We start from the raw sequence: 15,945 nt of genomic DNA, 5'->3' as shown, positions 1-15,945 counted from the left end.
TCCTTTGTGTTGGTTGAATAGATGAATCTGAGATTGTGTGACGCATTTCGTATAATCATACCCACGGATACTTGAGGTGACATTGGAGTATCTAGGTGACATTAGGGTTTTGGTTGATTTGTGTCTTAAGGTGTTATTCTAGTACGAACTCTAGGGCTGTTTGTGACACTTATAGGAATAGCCCAACGGATTGATTGGAAAGAATAACTTTGAGGTGGTTTCGTACCCTACCATAATCTCTTCGTTCGTTCTCCGCTATTAGTGACTTTGGAGTGACTCTTTGTTGCATGTTGAGGGATAGTTATGTGATACAATTATGTTATTATTGTTGAGGGAACTTACACTAGCGAAAGTATGAACCCTAGGCCTTATTTCTACACATTGCAATACCGTTTACGCTCACTTCTATCATTCGTTACCTTGTTGTTTTTATAATTTCAGATTACAAATACCTTTATCTACTATCCATATACCACTTGTATCACCATCTCTTCGCCGAATTAGTGCACCTATACAATTTACCATTTTATTGGGTGTGTTGGGGACACAAGAGACTCTTTGTTATTTGGTTGCAGGGTTGCTTGAGAGAGACCATCTTCATCCTACGCCTCCTACGGATTGATAAACCTTAGGTCATCCACTTGAGGGAAATTTGCTATTGTCCTACAAACCTCTGCACTTGGAGGCCCAACAACATCTACAAGAAGAAGGTTGTGTAGTAGACATCAGTGCTGGTGAAGATGTTGATGGAGATTGACCCCCTCCCGATGAGAGGATCGTTGGTGATGACGATGGCGATGATTTCCCCCTCTCGGAGGGAAGTTTCCCCGGCAGAATAGCTCTGCCGGAGCCCTAGATTGGTTCCGCCAAGGTTCCGCCTCGTGGCGACGGAGTTTCTTCCCGAAAGCTTTCTTATGACTTTTTTCTCAGACGAAAGACTTCATATAGCAGAAGATGGGTATCAGAGGGCCACCAGGGGGCCCACGAGGTAGGGGTGGACCCAGGGGGTAGGGCGCGCCCCCACCCTCGTGGACAGGGTGTGGGCCCCCTTTGGTGGCTTCTTTCGCCAGTATTTTTTATTAATTCCAAAAATAACTCCCGTGAAGTTTTAGGACTTTTGGAGCTGTGCAGAATAGGTCTCTAATATTTGCTCCTTTTCCAGCCCAGAATTCCAGCTGCCGGCTTTCTCCCTCTTCATGTAAACCTTGTAAAATAAGAGAGAATAGGCATAAGTATTGTGACATAACGTGTAATGCCAGCCCATAATGCAATAAATATCGATATAAAAGCATGATGCAAAATGGACGTATCAACTCCCCCAAGCTTAGACCTCGTTTGTCCTCAAGCGGAAGCTGATAACGATAAATATGTCCACATGTTTAGAGGTAGAGGTGTCGATAAAATAAAATACGGACATGAGGGCATCATGATCATTCTTATAACAGCAACATATATGGATATTGTCATATTATTTCTTATGCTCGAGTAATAATCTATTCACAATGTAAAGTATGAATCAGAAACCTCATTGAGAACCAAGAAACTATAATCTCAGTCATTGAAGCAATTGCAATTTATCGTAACATCGGAAAGAGTCAATATAAGAGCTTTTCAGCAAGTCCACATACTCAACTATCATTTAGTCTTTCACAATTGCTAACACTCATGCAATACTTGTGGGTATGGAGTTTTAATCGGACATAGAGAAAGATATGGGCTTATAGTGTTGCCTCCCAACCTTTTACCTCAAGGGTAATGTCAACAATAATGATTCATGCTAACTTACATCCAATTGGGTATATATATCAAGATCTTTCCAACACAAGGTGCTTACCAAAGGATAAAATATAAAAAGGAGAGGTGAAAATCACCATGACTCTTGCATAAGGTAAAAGTAAAAGATAGGCCCTTCGCAGAGGGAAGCAGAGGTTGTCATGTGATTTTATGGTTGGATGCACGAAATCTTAATGCAAAAGAACGTCACTTTATATTGCCACTTGTGATATGAACCTTTATTATGCAGTCCGTCACTTTTATTGCTTCCATATCACAAGATCGTATAAAGTTTATTTTTTCCACACTAATAGATCATACATATTTAGAAAGCAAAAAATTTTATTGCATGCACCGATGACAACTTACTTGAAGGATCTTACTCAATCCATAGATAGATATGGTGGACTCTCATGGCCAAACTGGTTTTAAGGGTATTTGGAAGCACAAGTAGTATCTCTACTTGGTGCAAAGAATTTGGCTAGCATGAGAGGGAAAAGCAAGCTCAACATGTTGGATGATCCATGACAATATACTTTATTCAGATATAAGAAAACAAAACCCATTACATTGTCTTCCTTGTCCAACATCAACTCTTTAGCATGTCATACTTTAATGAGTGCTCACAATCATAAAAGATGTCCAAGATAGTGTATTTATATGTGAAAACCTCTCTTTCTTTATTATTTCCTATTAATTGCAACGATGACCAAAACTAAGTTTGTCAACTCTCAACAATTTTAATCATCATACTCTTTATATGTGAAGTCATTACTCTCCATAAGATCAATATGATCTCTTTATTTCTTTTTATTCTTTCTTTTTCTTCAATTCCCTCATGATCATAGCAAGATAATCAAGCCCTTGACTCAACACTAATCTTTATTATATATAGCTCACGGACTCGATTACATATAAGGATCAAGAAGCAAAACTCAAAACTAAATCATATTAAAACTTTATTCTACTAGATCAAGATATTACCAAAAGGATCAAACTAAGAAAAATGGTAAAGATAGGAGTGTGATGGTGATACGATACCGGGGCACCTCCCCAAAGCTTGGTAGTTGCCAAGGGGAGTGCCCATACCCATGTGATTATATCTCTTTTGCCTGTGAAGGAGATGGAGTTGTTGATGATGTAGGCTTGTCGTCCCTCTTCGAAGGCATAGGCTCACCATCATAGAAGGATGATCGAGTCTCCGGGATCCTTAAATCTGCAGCCAAACTCATCCTCTTGAATATATATTCATACTCACAGTTTTGATTTTGCAGGTCGTAGATCTGGGCTTGGAGGTGCTCGATTTTCTCATGAAGCTTGAAGATGGCCTCCCCAATGTCCTTGGCGTCCAGCTTGTGGTTGTTGGTGAACTCTGTGATCATTATGTGATTGGAGTCGAGTCCACGCTCCACCATCTCCTGACACTTGAAAACTTGTTGCTCCATTGCGTCGAGCCTTGTCTCCACGCTTCCGGTCCTCCTTGGTCCCTCAACATCGCAGATGTGCAGCAACCCCTCACGCATCTCAATGGTTTGAGGATGTTGCAGCACTTCCGCGAGGTAGGGGTTGATGACCTTCTCGAAGAACTTGTCCTTGGGGGCACTTGGAGACGTCATGGTGATCTAGATCTGTCAGAAAAACAGCTCGAAACAAGAACAGAGGATATTTGCGTGGTACGGTGGTTAAAACCTTCGAGAGATTATATACTGATTTTTTACCGACCATAAGAAGTATCGTGCAAGAAAACGGAGTCCGGAGAGCGCACGAGGTGCCCACGAGGCAGGGGGCGCGCCCAGGGGTAGGGCGCTCCCTCCACCCTCGTGGAAGCCTTGTGGAAGCCTCGTGTCCTTCCCGGACTACTTCTGGAGTCGGTTTACTTACCGTACCACATACCTATTCCTTTTCGGAGTCTGAAACATTCTGGAAAGTGTCTCTTATGTATTCCTCCGGGGTTACGGTTTCAATAACATTAGTTTCAACATTTATGGGATTACCTGAGATATAATGTTTGGTTCTTTGACCGTTCACCACCTTCGAATTTGTGCCTTTGAAGTTGTTGATTTTTATGGCACCGGAATGATAGACCTCCTCGATAACGTAAGGACCTTCCCATTTAGAGAGAAGTTTGCCTGCAAAAAATCTTAAACGAGAGTTGAATAGCAACACGTAATCACCTACATTAAACTCACGCTTTTGTATCCTTTTGTCATGCCATCTTTTAACTTTTTCTTTAAACAGTTTGGCGTTCTCATAGGCCTGGGTTCTCCATTCATCAAGTGAGCTAATGTCAAATAACCTCTTCTCACCAGCAAGTTTGAAATCATAATTGAGCTCTTTAATGGCCCAATATGCCTTATGTTCTAATTCGAGAGGTAAGTGACATGCTTTTCCATAAACCATTTTATACAGTGACATACCCATAGGATTTTTATATGCAGTTCTATAAGCCCATAATGCATCATCAAGTTTCTTGGACCAATTCTTTCTAGATCTATTAACAGTCTTTTGCAAAAATTAATTTGAGCTCTCTGTTACTCAATTCTACTTGACCACTAGACTGCGGGTGATATGGAGATGCAATTCTATGATTAACATCATACTTAGCAAGCATTTTACGAAAGGCACCATGAATAAAATGTGAACCACCATCAGTCATTAAATATATAGGGACTCCAAACCTCGGAAAAATAACTTATTTAAGCATCTTAATAGAGGTGTTATGATCAGCACTACTAGTTGGAATAGCTTCTACCCACTTAGTAACGTAATCAACAGCAACTAAAATATGTGTATACCCGTTAGAGGAAGGAAACGGTCCCATATAATCGAAGCCCCAAACATCAAATGGTTCAATAACGAGTGAATAATTCATAGGCATTTCTTGACGTCTACTAATATTACCAATTCTTTGACATTCATCACAAGATAAGACAAACTTACAGGCATCCTTGAAGAGAGTAGGCCAATAAAAACCGGATTACAATACCTTATGTGCAGTTCTATCTCCAGCATGGTGTCCTCCATAAGCTTCGGAGTGACACTTGCGTAGGATCTGTTCCTGTTCATGCTCAGGTATACAACGTCTAATAACACCATCTACTCCTTCTTTATAAAGGTGTGGGTCATCCCAGAAGTAATGTCTTAAATCATAGAATTTTTTTGCCGGTATGTGAAACTAGGTGGTATAAATTTAGCAACAATGTATTTAGCATAATCAGCATACCATGGAGCAGTGCGAGAAGCATTTATGACACTTAATTGTTCATCAGGAAAGCTATCATCAATAGGTAGTGGGTCATCAAGAACATTCTCTAACCTAGACAAGTTGTCTGCAACGGGGTTCTCAGCTCCCTTTCTATCAACAATATGCAAATAAAATTCTTGTAGTAGGAGAACCCATCTAATAAGTCTAGGTTTAGCATCTTTCTTTTCCATAAGATATTTAATAGAAGCATGATCAGTGTGAATAGTTATTTTAGAATCAACAATATAAGGTTTGAACTTATCACAAGCAAATACAACTGCTAAGGATTCCTTTTCAGTAGTAGCATAATTTCTCTAGGCATTGTCTAGAGTTTTACTAGCATATTGAATAACATTTATTTTTTTATCAACTCTTTGTCCTAGAACAGCACCTACAGCATAGTCACTAGCATCACACATGATTTTAAATGGTAAATTCCAATCAGGTGGCTGAACAATAGGTGCAGAAATCAAGGCTTTCTTAAGTATTTCAAATGCTTCTACACAATCATCATCAAAGACCAAAGGAATATCTTTTTGTAATAGGTTGGTCAGAGGCCAGGAAATTTTTGAGAAGTCCTTAATGAACCTCCTATAAAAACCGGCATGACCAAGGAAACTTCTTATACCTTTGATGTCCTTGGGACACGACATCTTTTCAATAGCATCAACTTTAGCTTTGTCAACTTCAATACCTCTTTCAGAAATTTTATGCCCCAAGCCAATGCCTTCATTAACCATAAAGTGGCACTTCTCCCAATTCAAGACAAGGTTAGTTTCTTCACATCTCTGCAAAACTCGATCAAGGTTGCTCAAGCAATCATCAAAAGAGGATCCATAAACAAAGAAATCATCCATGAAAACTTCACAAATGTTTTCACAAAAGTCAGAGAATATAGCCATCATGCATCTTTGAAAGGTAGCAGGTGCATTACATAAACCAAAAGGCATGTGTCTATAAGCAAAGGTACCGAAAGGGCAAGTAAAAGTAGTCTTTTCTTGATCATCAGCTGACATATGTATTTGAGAGAAACCAGAGTAACCATCTAGAAAGAAAAAATGTGTATGTTTGGATAATCTTTCTAGCATTTGATCAATGAAAGGCAAAGGGTAATGATCTTTTTAGTAGCTTTATTTAATTTGCGGAAATCAATCACCATCCTATAACCTGTAATAATTCTTTGCGGAATCAATTCATCTTTACCATTAGGAATGATAGTAATACCTCCCTTCTTAGGGACCAAATGGACATGACTTACCCACTAACTATCAGCAACGGGACAAATTATACCTGCTTCAAGGAGCTTTAATATTTCCTTTCTTACCACTTCTTTCATCTTAGGATTTAGCCGTCGTTGGTGATCAATAACTGGTTTGGCGTCTTTCTCCAAATTTATTTTGTGTTGACATAGAGTGGGACTAATGCCCTTAAGATCATCGAGAGTATATCCAATAGCAGCATGGTGCTTCTTCAGAGTTTTCAATAATTTCTCTTCTTCATGCTCTGAAAGGTTAGCACTAATAATAATAAGATATATCTTCTTTTCATCAAGATAAGCATATTTAGGAGTATCAGGCAATGGTTTAAGCTCAAACACGGGATCACCCTTGGGTGGAGGAGGATCCCCTAGGATTTCAACAGGCAAGTTGTGTTTCAGAATAGGTCCCTGTTTAAAGAATACTTCATCTATTTCCCTTCTTTCATTCATATACGTATCATTTTCATGGTCTAGCAAATATTGTTCTAAACGATCACTAGGAGGCACGGAAATAGAAGCAAGACCAATAATTTCATCTTTACTAGGAAATTCCTCATCACGGGGTTGTCTACTAAATTTAGCAAAATTAAACTCATGAGACATATCACCCAAACCAATAGTAACAACATCCTTTTCGCAGTCTATCCTAGCATTAACAGTATTCAAGAAGGGTCTACCAAATATAATGGGACAAAAGCTATCTTGTGGGGAACCAAGAACAAGAAAATCAGCAGGATATTTAACCTTCCCACACAAGACTTCAACATCTCTAACAATCCCAACTGGTGAAATAGTATCTCTATTGGCAAGTTTAATGGTAACATCAATATCTTCTATCTCAGCAGGTGCAATATCATGCATAATTTCTTCGTATAAGGAATGAGGTATTGCACTTGCACTAGCACCCATATCACATAAGCCATGATAAGAATGATCTCATATTTTAACGGAAATAACAGGCATGCCTACAACAGGTCTATGTTTATTTTTAGCATCAGGTTTAGCAATTCTAGTAGATTCATTGCAGAAGTAAATAACATGCCCATCAATATTATCGGCCAAGAGATCTTTAACCATAGCAACACTAGGTACAACTTTAATTTGCTCAGAGGGAGTAGGTGTTCTAGTATTACTCTTACGAACCACAGTTGAAGCTTTAGCATGATCCTTTATTCTAACAGGGAAATGTGGTTTCTCAATATAAGCAGTAGGAACAACAGGATCATTATAAGTGATAGTCTTTTCTTCAACTTTAATAGGTGCAACCACTTTTACTTCAATGGGAGGATTATATTTAAACCACTTCTCCTTAGGGAGATCAACGTGGGTAGCAAAGGATTCACAGAAAGAAGCTACTATCTCAGAGTCAAGTCCATATTTAGTGCTAAATTCACGGAAAGCATCGGTATCCATAAAATATTTAACACAATCAAACTTAGGTGTTATACCTAACTCCTTACCTTCGTCGAGGTCCCAATCTTCAGAGTTGCGTTTAATTCTTTCCAATAAATCCCATTTGAATTCAATAGTCTTCATCATAAAAGATCCAGTACAAGAAGTACCGAGCATGGAGCGATTACTGAGAGAAAGATGAGCACAAAAATTTTGAATAATCATTTCTCTTGAGAGCTCATGATTGGGACATGAATATAACATTGACTTAAGCCTCCCCCAAGCTCGAGCGATGCTTTCTCCTTCGCGAGGCCAAAAATTATATATATAATTACGATCACGATGAACAAGATGCATAGGATAAAACTTCTGATGAAATTCCAATTTCAATCGTTTGTAGTTCCATGATCCCATATCATCAGATAGCCTATACCATGTCAATGACTCTCCCTTCAAAGATAAAGGAAAGACCCTCTTCTTGATAACATCATCGGGCATACATGCAAGCTTAAATAATCCACAAACTTCATCCACATAGATTAAGTGTAAACCGGGATGCAATGTTCCATCTCATGCAAAAGGATTAGCTAGCAGTTTCTCTATCATACCCAAAGGAATTTCAAAGTAAACATTTTCAGTAGGTTTAGTAGGTTGAGGAGCAACTCTTTGCTCTACTGGTCGGGGTGAAGATACCCCGAACAAGCCCCTCAAAGGATTATGTTCCATAGTAACAAGTGACAGTAAATTTCAGCACATTATATAAATTTTTCCTTACCAAATTCCACCTACCAAAGGCGCTTCACTCCCCGGCAACGGCGCCAGAAAAGATTCTTGATGACCCACAAGTGTAGGGGATCTATCACAGCCTTTTCGATAAGTAAGAGTGTCGAAACAATCAAGGAGCAGAAGGAAATGATAAGCAGTTTTCAGTAAGGTATTCTCTGCAAGCACTGAAATTATCGGTAACAGATAGTTTTGTGATAAGGTAATTTGTAACGAGTAACAAGTAATGAAAGTAAATAAGGTGCAGAAAGATGGCCCAATCCTTTTTGTAGCAAAGGAAAAGCCTGGACAAACTCTTATATAAAGTAAAGCGCTCCCGAGGACACATGGAAATTATCGTCAAGCTAGTTTTCATCACGTTCATATGATTCGCGTTCGGTACTTTGATAATTTGATATGTGGGTGGACCGGTGCTTGGGTACTGCCCTTACTTGGACAAGCATCCCACTTATGATTAACCCCTATTGCAAGCATCCGCAACTACAACAGAAGTATTAAGGTAAACCTAACCATAGCATGAAACATATGGATCCAAATCAGCCCCTTATGAAGCAACGCATAAACTAGGGTTTAAGCTTCTGTCACTTTAGCAACCCATCATCTACTTATTACTTCCCAATGCCTCCATATAGGCCCAAACAATGGTGAAGTGTCATGTAGTCGACGTTCACATGACACCACTAGAGGGATGACAACATACATCTCATCAAAATATCGAACGAATACCAAATTCACATGACTACTTATAGCAAGACTTCTCCCATGTCCTCAGGAACAAACGTAACTACTCACAAAGCATATTCATGTTCATAATCAGAGGGGTATTAATATGCATAATGGATCTGTACATATGATCTTCCACCAAGTAAACCAACTAGCATCAACTACAAGGAGTAATCAACACTACTGGCAACCCACAGGTACCAATCTGAGGTTTGGATACAAAGATGGGATACAAGAGATGAACTAGGGTTTGAGATGAGATGGTGCTATTGAAGATGTTGATGGAGATTGACCCCCTCCCGCTGAGAGGATCGTTGGTAATGACGATGGCGATGATTTACCCCTCCCAGAGGGAAGTTTCCCCAGCAGAACAGCTCTGCCGGAGCCCTGGATTGGTTCCGCCAAGGTTCCGCCTCGTGGCGGCGGAGTTTCTTACCGAAAGCTTGCTTATGACTTTTTTCTTGGACGAAAGACTTCATATAGCAGAAGATGGTATCAGAGGGCCACCAGGGGGCCCACGAGGTAGGGGTGCACCCAGGGGGTAGGGCGCGCCCCCCACCCTCGTGGCCAGGGTGTGGGCCCCCTCTGGTGGATTCTTTCGCCAGTATTTTTTATTAATTCCCAAAATAACTCCCGTGAAGTTTCAGGACTTTTGGAGCTGTGCAGAATAGGTCTATAATATTTGCTCCTTTTCCAGCTGCCGGCATTCTCCCTCTTCATGTAAACCTTGTAAAATAAGAGAGAATAGGCATAAGTATTGTGACATAACATGTAAGGACAGCCCATAATGCAATAAATATCGATATAAAAGCATGATGCAAAATGGACGTATCAGCCCTCAAAGGGCGCGCCCAAAGGGGGCAGTCCTACTCCCAGTAGGAGTGGGTTTCCCCCTTCCTAGTAGGAGTAGGAGAAGGAAGAAGGAGAGGGAGAGAAGGAAAGGGGGGCCGTCCCCCCACCCCAATTCGGATTGGGCTTGGGGGCGCACACTCCACCTGGCCGCATCTTCCTCTCTTCCACTAAGGCCCAATAAGGCCCATTGACTCCCCCGGGGGGGTGGTTCCGGTAACCTCCCAGTACTCCGGAAAATGCCCGAACTCATCTGGAACCATTCCGATGTCCAAACATAGCCTTCCAATATATCAATATTTATGTATCAACCATTTCGAGACTCCTCGTCATGTCTGTGATCACATCCTGGACCCCGAACTACCTTTGGTACATCAAAACACATAAACTCATAATACTGATCGTCATCGAACGTTAAGCGTGCGGACCCTACGGGTTTGAGAACTATGTAGACATGACCGAGACTCATCTCCGATCAATAACCAATAGCGAAACCTGGATGCTCATATCGGTTCCTACATATTCTACGAAGATCTTTATCGATCAAACCGCATAACAACATACGTTGTTCCCTTTGTCATCGGTATGTTACTTGTCCGAGATTCGACCATCGGTATCATCATACCTAGTTCAATCTCATTACCGGCAAGTCTCTTTACTCGTTCTGTAATGCATCATCCCGCAACTAACTCATTAGTCACATTGCTTGCAAGGCTTATAGTGATGTGCATTACCGAGAGGGCCCAGAGATACCTCTCTGATACATGGAATGACAAATCCTAATCTCGATCTATGCCAACTCAACAAATACCATCAGAGACACCTATAGAGCATCTTTGTAATCACCCAGTTACGTTGTGAGTTGTGACGTTTGATAGCACACTAAGTGTTCCTCCGGTATTCGGGAGTAGCATAATCTTATAGTCATAGGAACATGTATAAGTTATGGAGAAAGCAATAGCAATAAACTAAACGATCATAGTGCTAAGCTAACGGATGGGTCAAGTCAATCACATCATTCTCTAATGATGTGATCCCGTTCATCAAATGACAACTCATGTCTATGGTTTAGGAAACTTAACCATCTTTGATTAATGAGCTAGTCAATGTAGAGGCATACTAGTGACACTTTGTTTGTCTATGTATTCACACATGTACTAAGTTTCCGGTTAATACAATTCTAGCATGAATAATAAACATTTATCATAATATAAGGAAATATAAATAACAACTGTATTATTGCCTCTAGGGCATATTTTCTTCATTGGGTAGATCGGCATGGGCTTAGGCCCACGACCGAGTCCGCGAACAGCCCATGGTTCAACGTCTCTGACAGTGGCACTTCTGTTAGCGACTTGTTAACCATTTCTGACTGGTAAAAATAAAACACATAGATGTGAACTCGGTTCGGCTCATTCCTACGGCGCGTACGTGCGTGCATCGTGATGAGGCGGGAGGCGCGTGTACAATTACTCTTTCTAAGCTCTCAATGACAGGTGATAAAGCAACTCTCCACAACTCGCAGTACGTTATTAAACTTCGGCATTTTCTATTTGGCGCCCATTATTAAACCCGGTGCACACGCCACTCCCTTCTAGGCTCGGCCCATTTAGTTTTTTTTAACCTTCAAAAAATAATGTGTCGTATTGGGGATTTGAAAGCACTCATGTTTGTTAGAAGAAGAAAAAAAGCAGCGCTCTTGTTTATGTGCAACCGCACCAACCAACTGAGATAGCCTATCTGTAGTGTATGTTCAGTTAGTTTTTTTCGTTTTGTTTTTATGCACGTTTTCACTCAGTGTTTTCTTTTCCATTTTTCCTTTTTTGTTTTCATTCTCGTTCTTTCCAATAGTTGTTCTTTTATTTTTCTCTACTATTAAAGGGGGATCGAACATCGTGATGGTTCGACCTCCCACCCACGCATCGACAGAAGCTATCGATACGTCCTCCCACACACGTCTCCCGCTCTCGTACGATTTCCATGCAGAAAAAAGTCTACCGAGAAAATCCACGTTCCAAAGCAGCAAAAAACTATAAGACACTAGTAGAAAAAGGACCTAATGTGAGACACATTAGTCCCGGTTCGATTTTGGCCCGGTACTAATGGCACCATTAGTGCCGGTTCGAACGGCTATGCATTAATGTCGGTTCGTGTTGAACCTTTAGTACCGGTTCGTGCCACGAACCGGTGCTAAAGGGGTGGTGGTAGGCTGGCGTCAGGCCGGGGCCCCATGATCACCTTTAGTACCGGTTCGTGGCACAAACCGGTACTAAAGGGCCAACCTTTAGTACCGGTTCGTGCCATGAACCGGTACTAAAGGGGTCTGACCTATAGTCCCGGTTGGAGACACAAACCAGGACTATAGGGCAATTTTCAAACTCTACCCCCCCCCCATGTATCGCCATTTCAGTTTTGAAAAAATGAAAAGAAAATGATAAAAACTTCAGAAAATAAAATCCTTCGAGAGGTAGTTATATTACTACACCTACTAGTTATGAAAATTTGAAAACTTAAATTTGGACATGTTTTGCAAAAAGTGTAGGGAAAATGTAAAACGGCTATAACTTTTGCATACGATGTCGAAAAAACGTATAATATATCAAAAATTTCAGCACAAAAATCCGCATCCGATTTTGACGGCCTACAGCTTGTTTGCAATTTTTTAGAATCCTCAAATCCAAAAGGAAAAAAAGGTATGCTCAAATTTTAGTTTTTTTAATTTTGGTCAAACTACTTATTCAAGAAGTATTAATGTTACTACATAATTATTCAAGAATATTAGTGTTATTAAATAATTATTTCAATTTTTTGAATTTTGGTCAAATCTGGTCAAACTATGGTAATTGTGGTCAAACTTATTCAAGAAGTATTAGTGTTACTAAATAATTACTGTTTTTTAGAATAATAGTTTCAAACTCAAATGGTGAAACGAGTGACCTAATGCTCAAGCTAAACTGCTGAGGGTTAATAAGATTGACAGCTTACATTTGTCAGGAAAACAACAAGTGCAGACTTGGAAAGTAGGGGGGATAGATCTCTGAAGTTAAGCGTGCTCAGGCTGGGGGAGTGAGAGGATGGGTGACCGACCGGGATGTTAGACGATTTGGAATGAGTGATCCACGCTTGAGCAGTTAAGAGGGGTGATTAGAGACTAAATCATCAAATAATTCAATTCAAAAAATTGAAAATCAAAAAAATCAAAAAAATTTCCAAAATTTTCAAAAAAGAAAATTCAAAAAAACCTTTAGTACCGGTTGGTAACAGCAATCGGTACTAAAGGTCCCCCATGCCACGAGCTCTCGCCACATGGTGGGCCTTTAGTGGCGGTTCGTGCCGAACCGGTACTAAAGGGGTGGGCCTTTAGTGCCCACACTTTAGTGCCGGTTACAGAACCGGCACTAAAGGCCCTTACGAATCGGTTTTAAAGCTCCGTTTTCTACTAGTGAGAGGAAAACCTGCACGTCCTCCACTTCTCCCACGATCTCAATCTGCAGAGGATCTCTCTCTCGAACCGGAACCACCCCGGCACCTGCACTCTCCCGCTCCTGCCTCTCCTATGTTGCCCATCTCATCCCCAATCCGATCTAGGGATCAGCCTCAACCCACCCATGTCCATGGCTCGTGGCTCGGGAGGACACCTGCGGTCCTCAGGCCATTGGAACGGCGCCCTTGTCCTTGTCCTTGCCCAGTGACTATATCGTCCATGTCCTTGGCTCCTTGCAGGCAGGCACCTTGAGGACGACCCAGCGCGTGGTCTCACAAGACAATGCTGTAAGGGCATCGGCGGGGCATGGTAACAGTGGCACGCAGCAGTCGATCAGGGCTGCGAGGGCGAGGGCCATCAGTGCAGATGCCGCGGCGGTGGCCGCTTCATCACGGCTGAGTGCGACATTGACCAACCCAGTCGTGAGAGCGTGGGCCATCGCTGTGGTGACGAACCCTAGCTCGGAGGAGGAGTCAACCACTATGAGGATTGTTCAGAATTCAACAACACTACTCGTTCCTATAGCAGTCACGGGTTGGAGATGGAGAGATGTTTGAGAAGTGTCCTCTTGCCTCCAGTATTGTGAGGTGGTTCTTGGTGATTTCCATATTGGTCCTTTTGCAATGTATTGAGCATTGTTTCTTCTTCTTGTTATTAGCTGCCATTTGAGATGCGAGGAAAAGAACAGTGGTGATGCACAACCAAAGAGTCATAGCCCAAACTCTACACAGCGCCCCACAATATAAGTGAGGTCTTTTCTCCCTTTCTGAATTCTAAAACCTTGCACTTCTATGTATATATGAACTTCTTCTTACTTATTACTACAATATTTGAAACTTTGCATTGTAAGGTATATGCACCGGTATTCAACAGTTGTTCTTTGATCCATCTAATATAAAATCAGCACTTTCTATTGCCCATTCCCCCCTCTTTTGATCACACAATTCCGTACAAATTCTTTTTGGTGTATCTTGCCAAACAGACCTAATTCAGGAAACAGGAACTCAATACGTTTGTTGATACAAGAATTAGGACTGAGAATTATGTATAAAAATTCCTTGCAGAATCTGTTGGAAATATGCCCTAGAGGCAATAATAAAATGGTTATTATTATATTTCTTTGTTCATGATAATTGTCTATTATTCATGCTATAATTATGTTATCCGGAAATCGTAATACATGTGTGAATACATAGACCACAACACGTCCCTAGTGAGCCTCTAGTTGACTAGCTCGTTGATCAAAAGATGGTCATGGTTTCCTGACTATGGACATTGGATGTCATTGATAACGGGATCACATCATTAGGAGAATGATGTGATGGACAAGACCCAATCCTAAGCATAGCTCAAAAGATTGTGTAGTTCATTTGTTGTAGCTTTTTCGAATGTCAAGTATCATTTCCTTAGACCATGAGATTGTGCAACTCCCGGATACCGTAGGAGTGCCTTGGATGTGCCAAATGTCACAACGTAACTGGGTGACTATAAAGGTACATTACAGGTATCTCCAAAAGTGTCTGTTGGGTTGGCACGAATCAAGACTGGGATTTGTCACTCCGTATGACGGAGAGGTATCTCTGGGCCCACTCGGTAATGCATCATCATAATGAGCTCAATGTGACCAAGTGGTTGATCACGGGATCATGCATTACGGTACAAGTAAAGTGACTTGCCGGTAACGAGATTGAACGAGGTATTGGGATACCGACGATCGAGTCTCGGGCAAGTAACGTACCGATTGACAAAGGGAATTGTATACGGATTGAATGAATCCTCGACATCGTGGTTCATCCGATGAGATCATCGTGGAGCATGTGGGAGCCAACATGGGTATCCAGATCCCGCTGTTGGTTATTGACCGGAGAGTCGTCTCGGTCATGTCTGCATGTCTCCCAAACCCGTAGGGTCTACACAGTTAAGGTTCGGTGACGCTAGGGTTGTTGGGATATTAGTATACGGTAACCCAAAAGTTGTTCGGAGTCCCGGATGAGATCCCGGACGTCGCGAGGAGTTCCGGAATGGTCCGGAGGTGAAGATTTATATATAGGAAGTCAAGTTTCGGCCATCGGGAAAGTTTCGGGGGTAATTGGTATTATACTGGGACCACCGGAAGGGTCCCGGGGGTCCACCGGGTGGGGCCACCTATCCCGGAGGGCCCCATGGCTGAAGTGGGAGGGGAACCAGCCCCTAGTGGTCTGGTGCGCCCCCCTTGGGCCTCCCCCTGCACCTAGGGTTGGAAACCCTAGGGGTGGGGGGCGCCACCCTTGCCTTGGGGGGCAAGGCACCCCCTTGGCCGCCGCCCCCCCCCTAGGAGATTCGATCTCCTAGGGCCGGCGCCCCCCCTAGGGACCCTATATATGGTGGGGGGGGAGGGCAGCCGCACCCAAGCCCCTGGCCTCTCCCTCTCCCTCCCGTGACACTCCTCCGTCTCCCTGT

Source organism: Triticum urartu, chromosome 1 (assembly GCF_003073215.2).
Source record: "Triticum urartu cultivar G1812 chromosome 1, Tu2.1, whole genome shotgun sequence".
In the NCBI taxonomy this organism is placed as follows: domain Eukaryota; kingdom Viridiplantae; phylum Streptophyta; class Magnoliopsida; order Poales; family Poaceae; genus Triticum; species Triticum urartu.
This window is presented reverse-complemented; position numbering follows the sequence as displayed.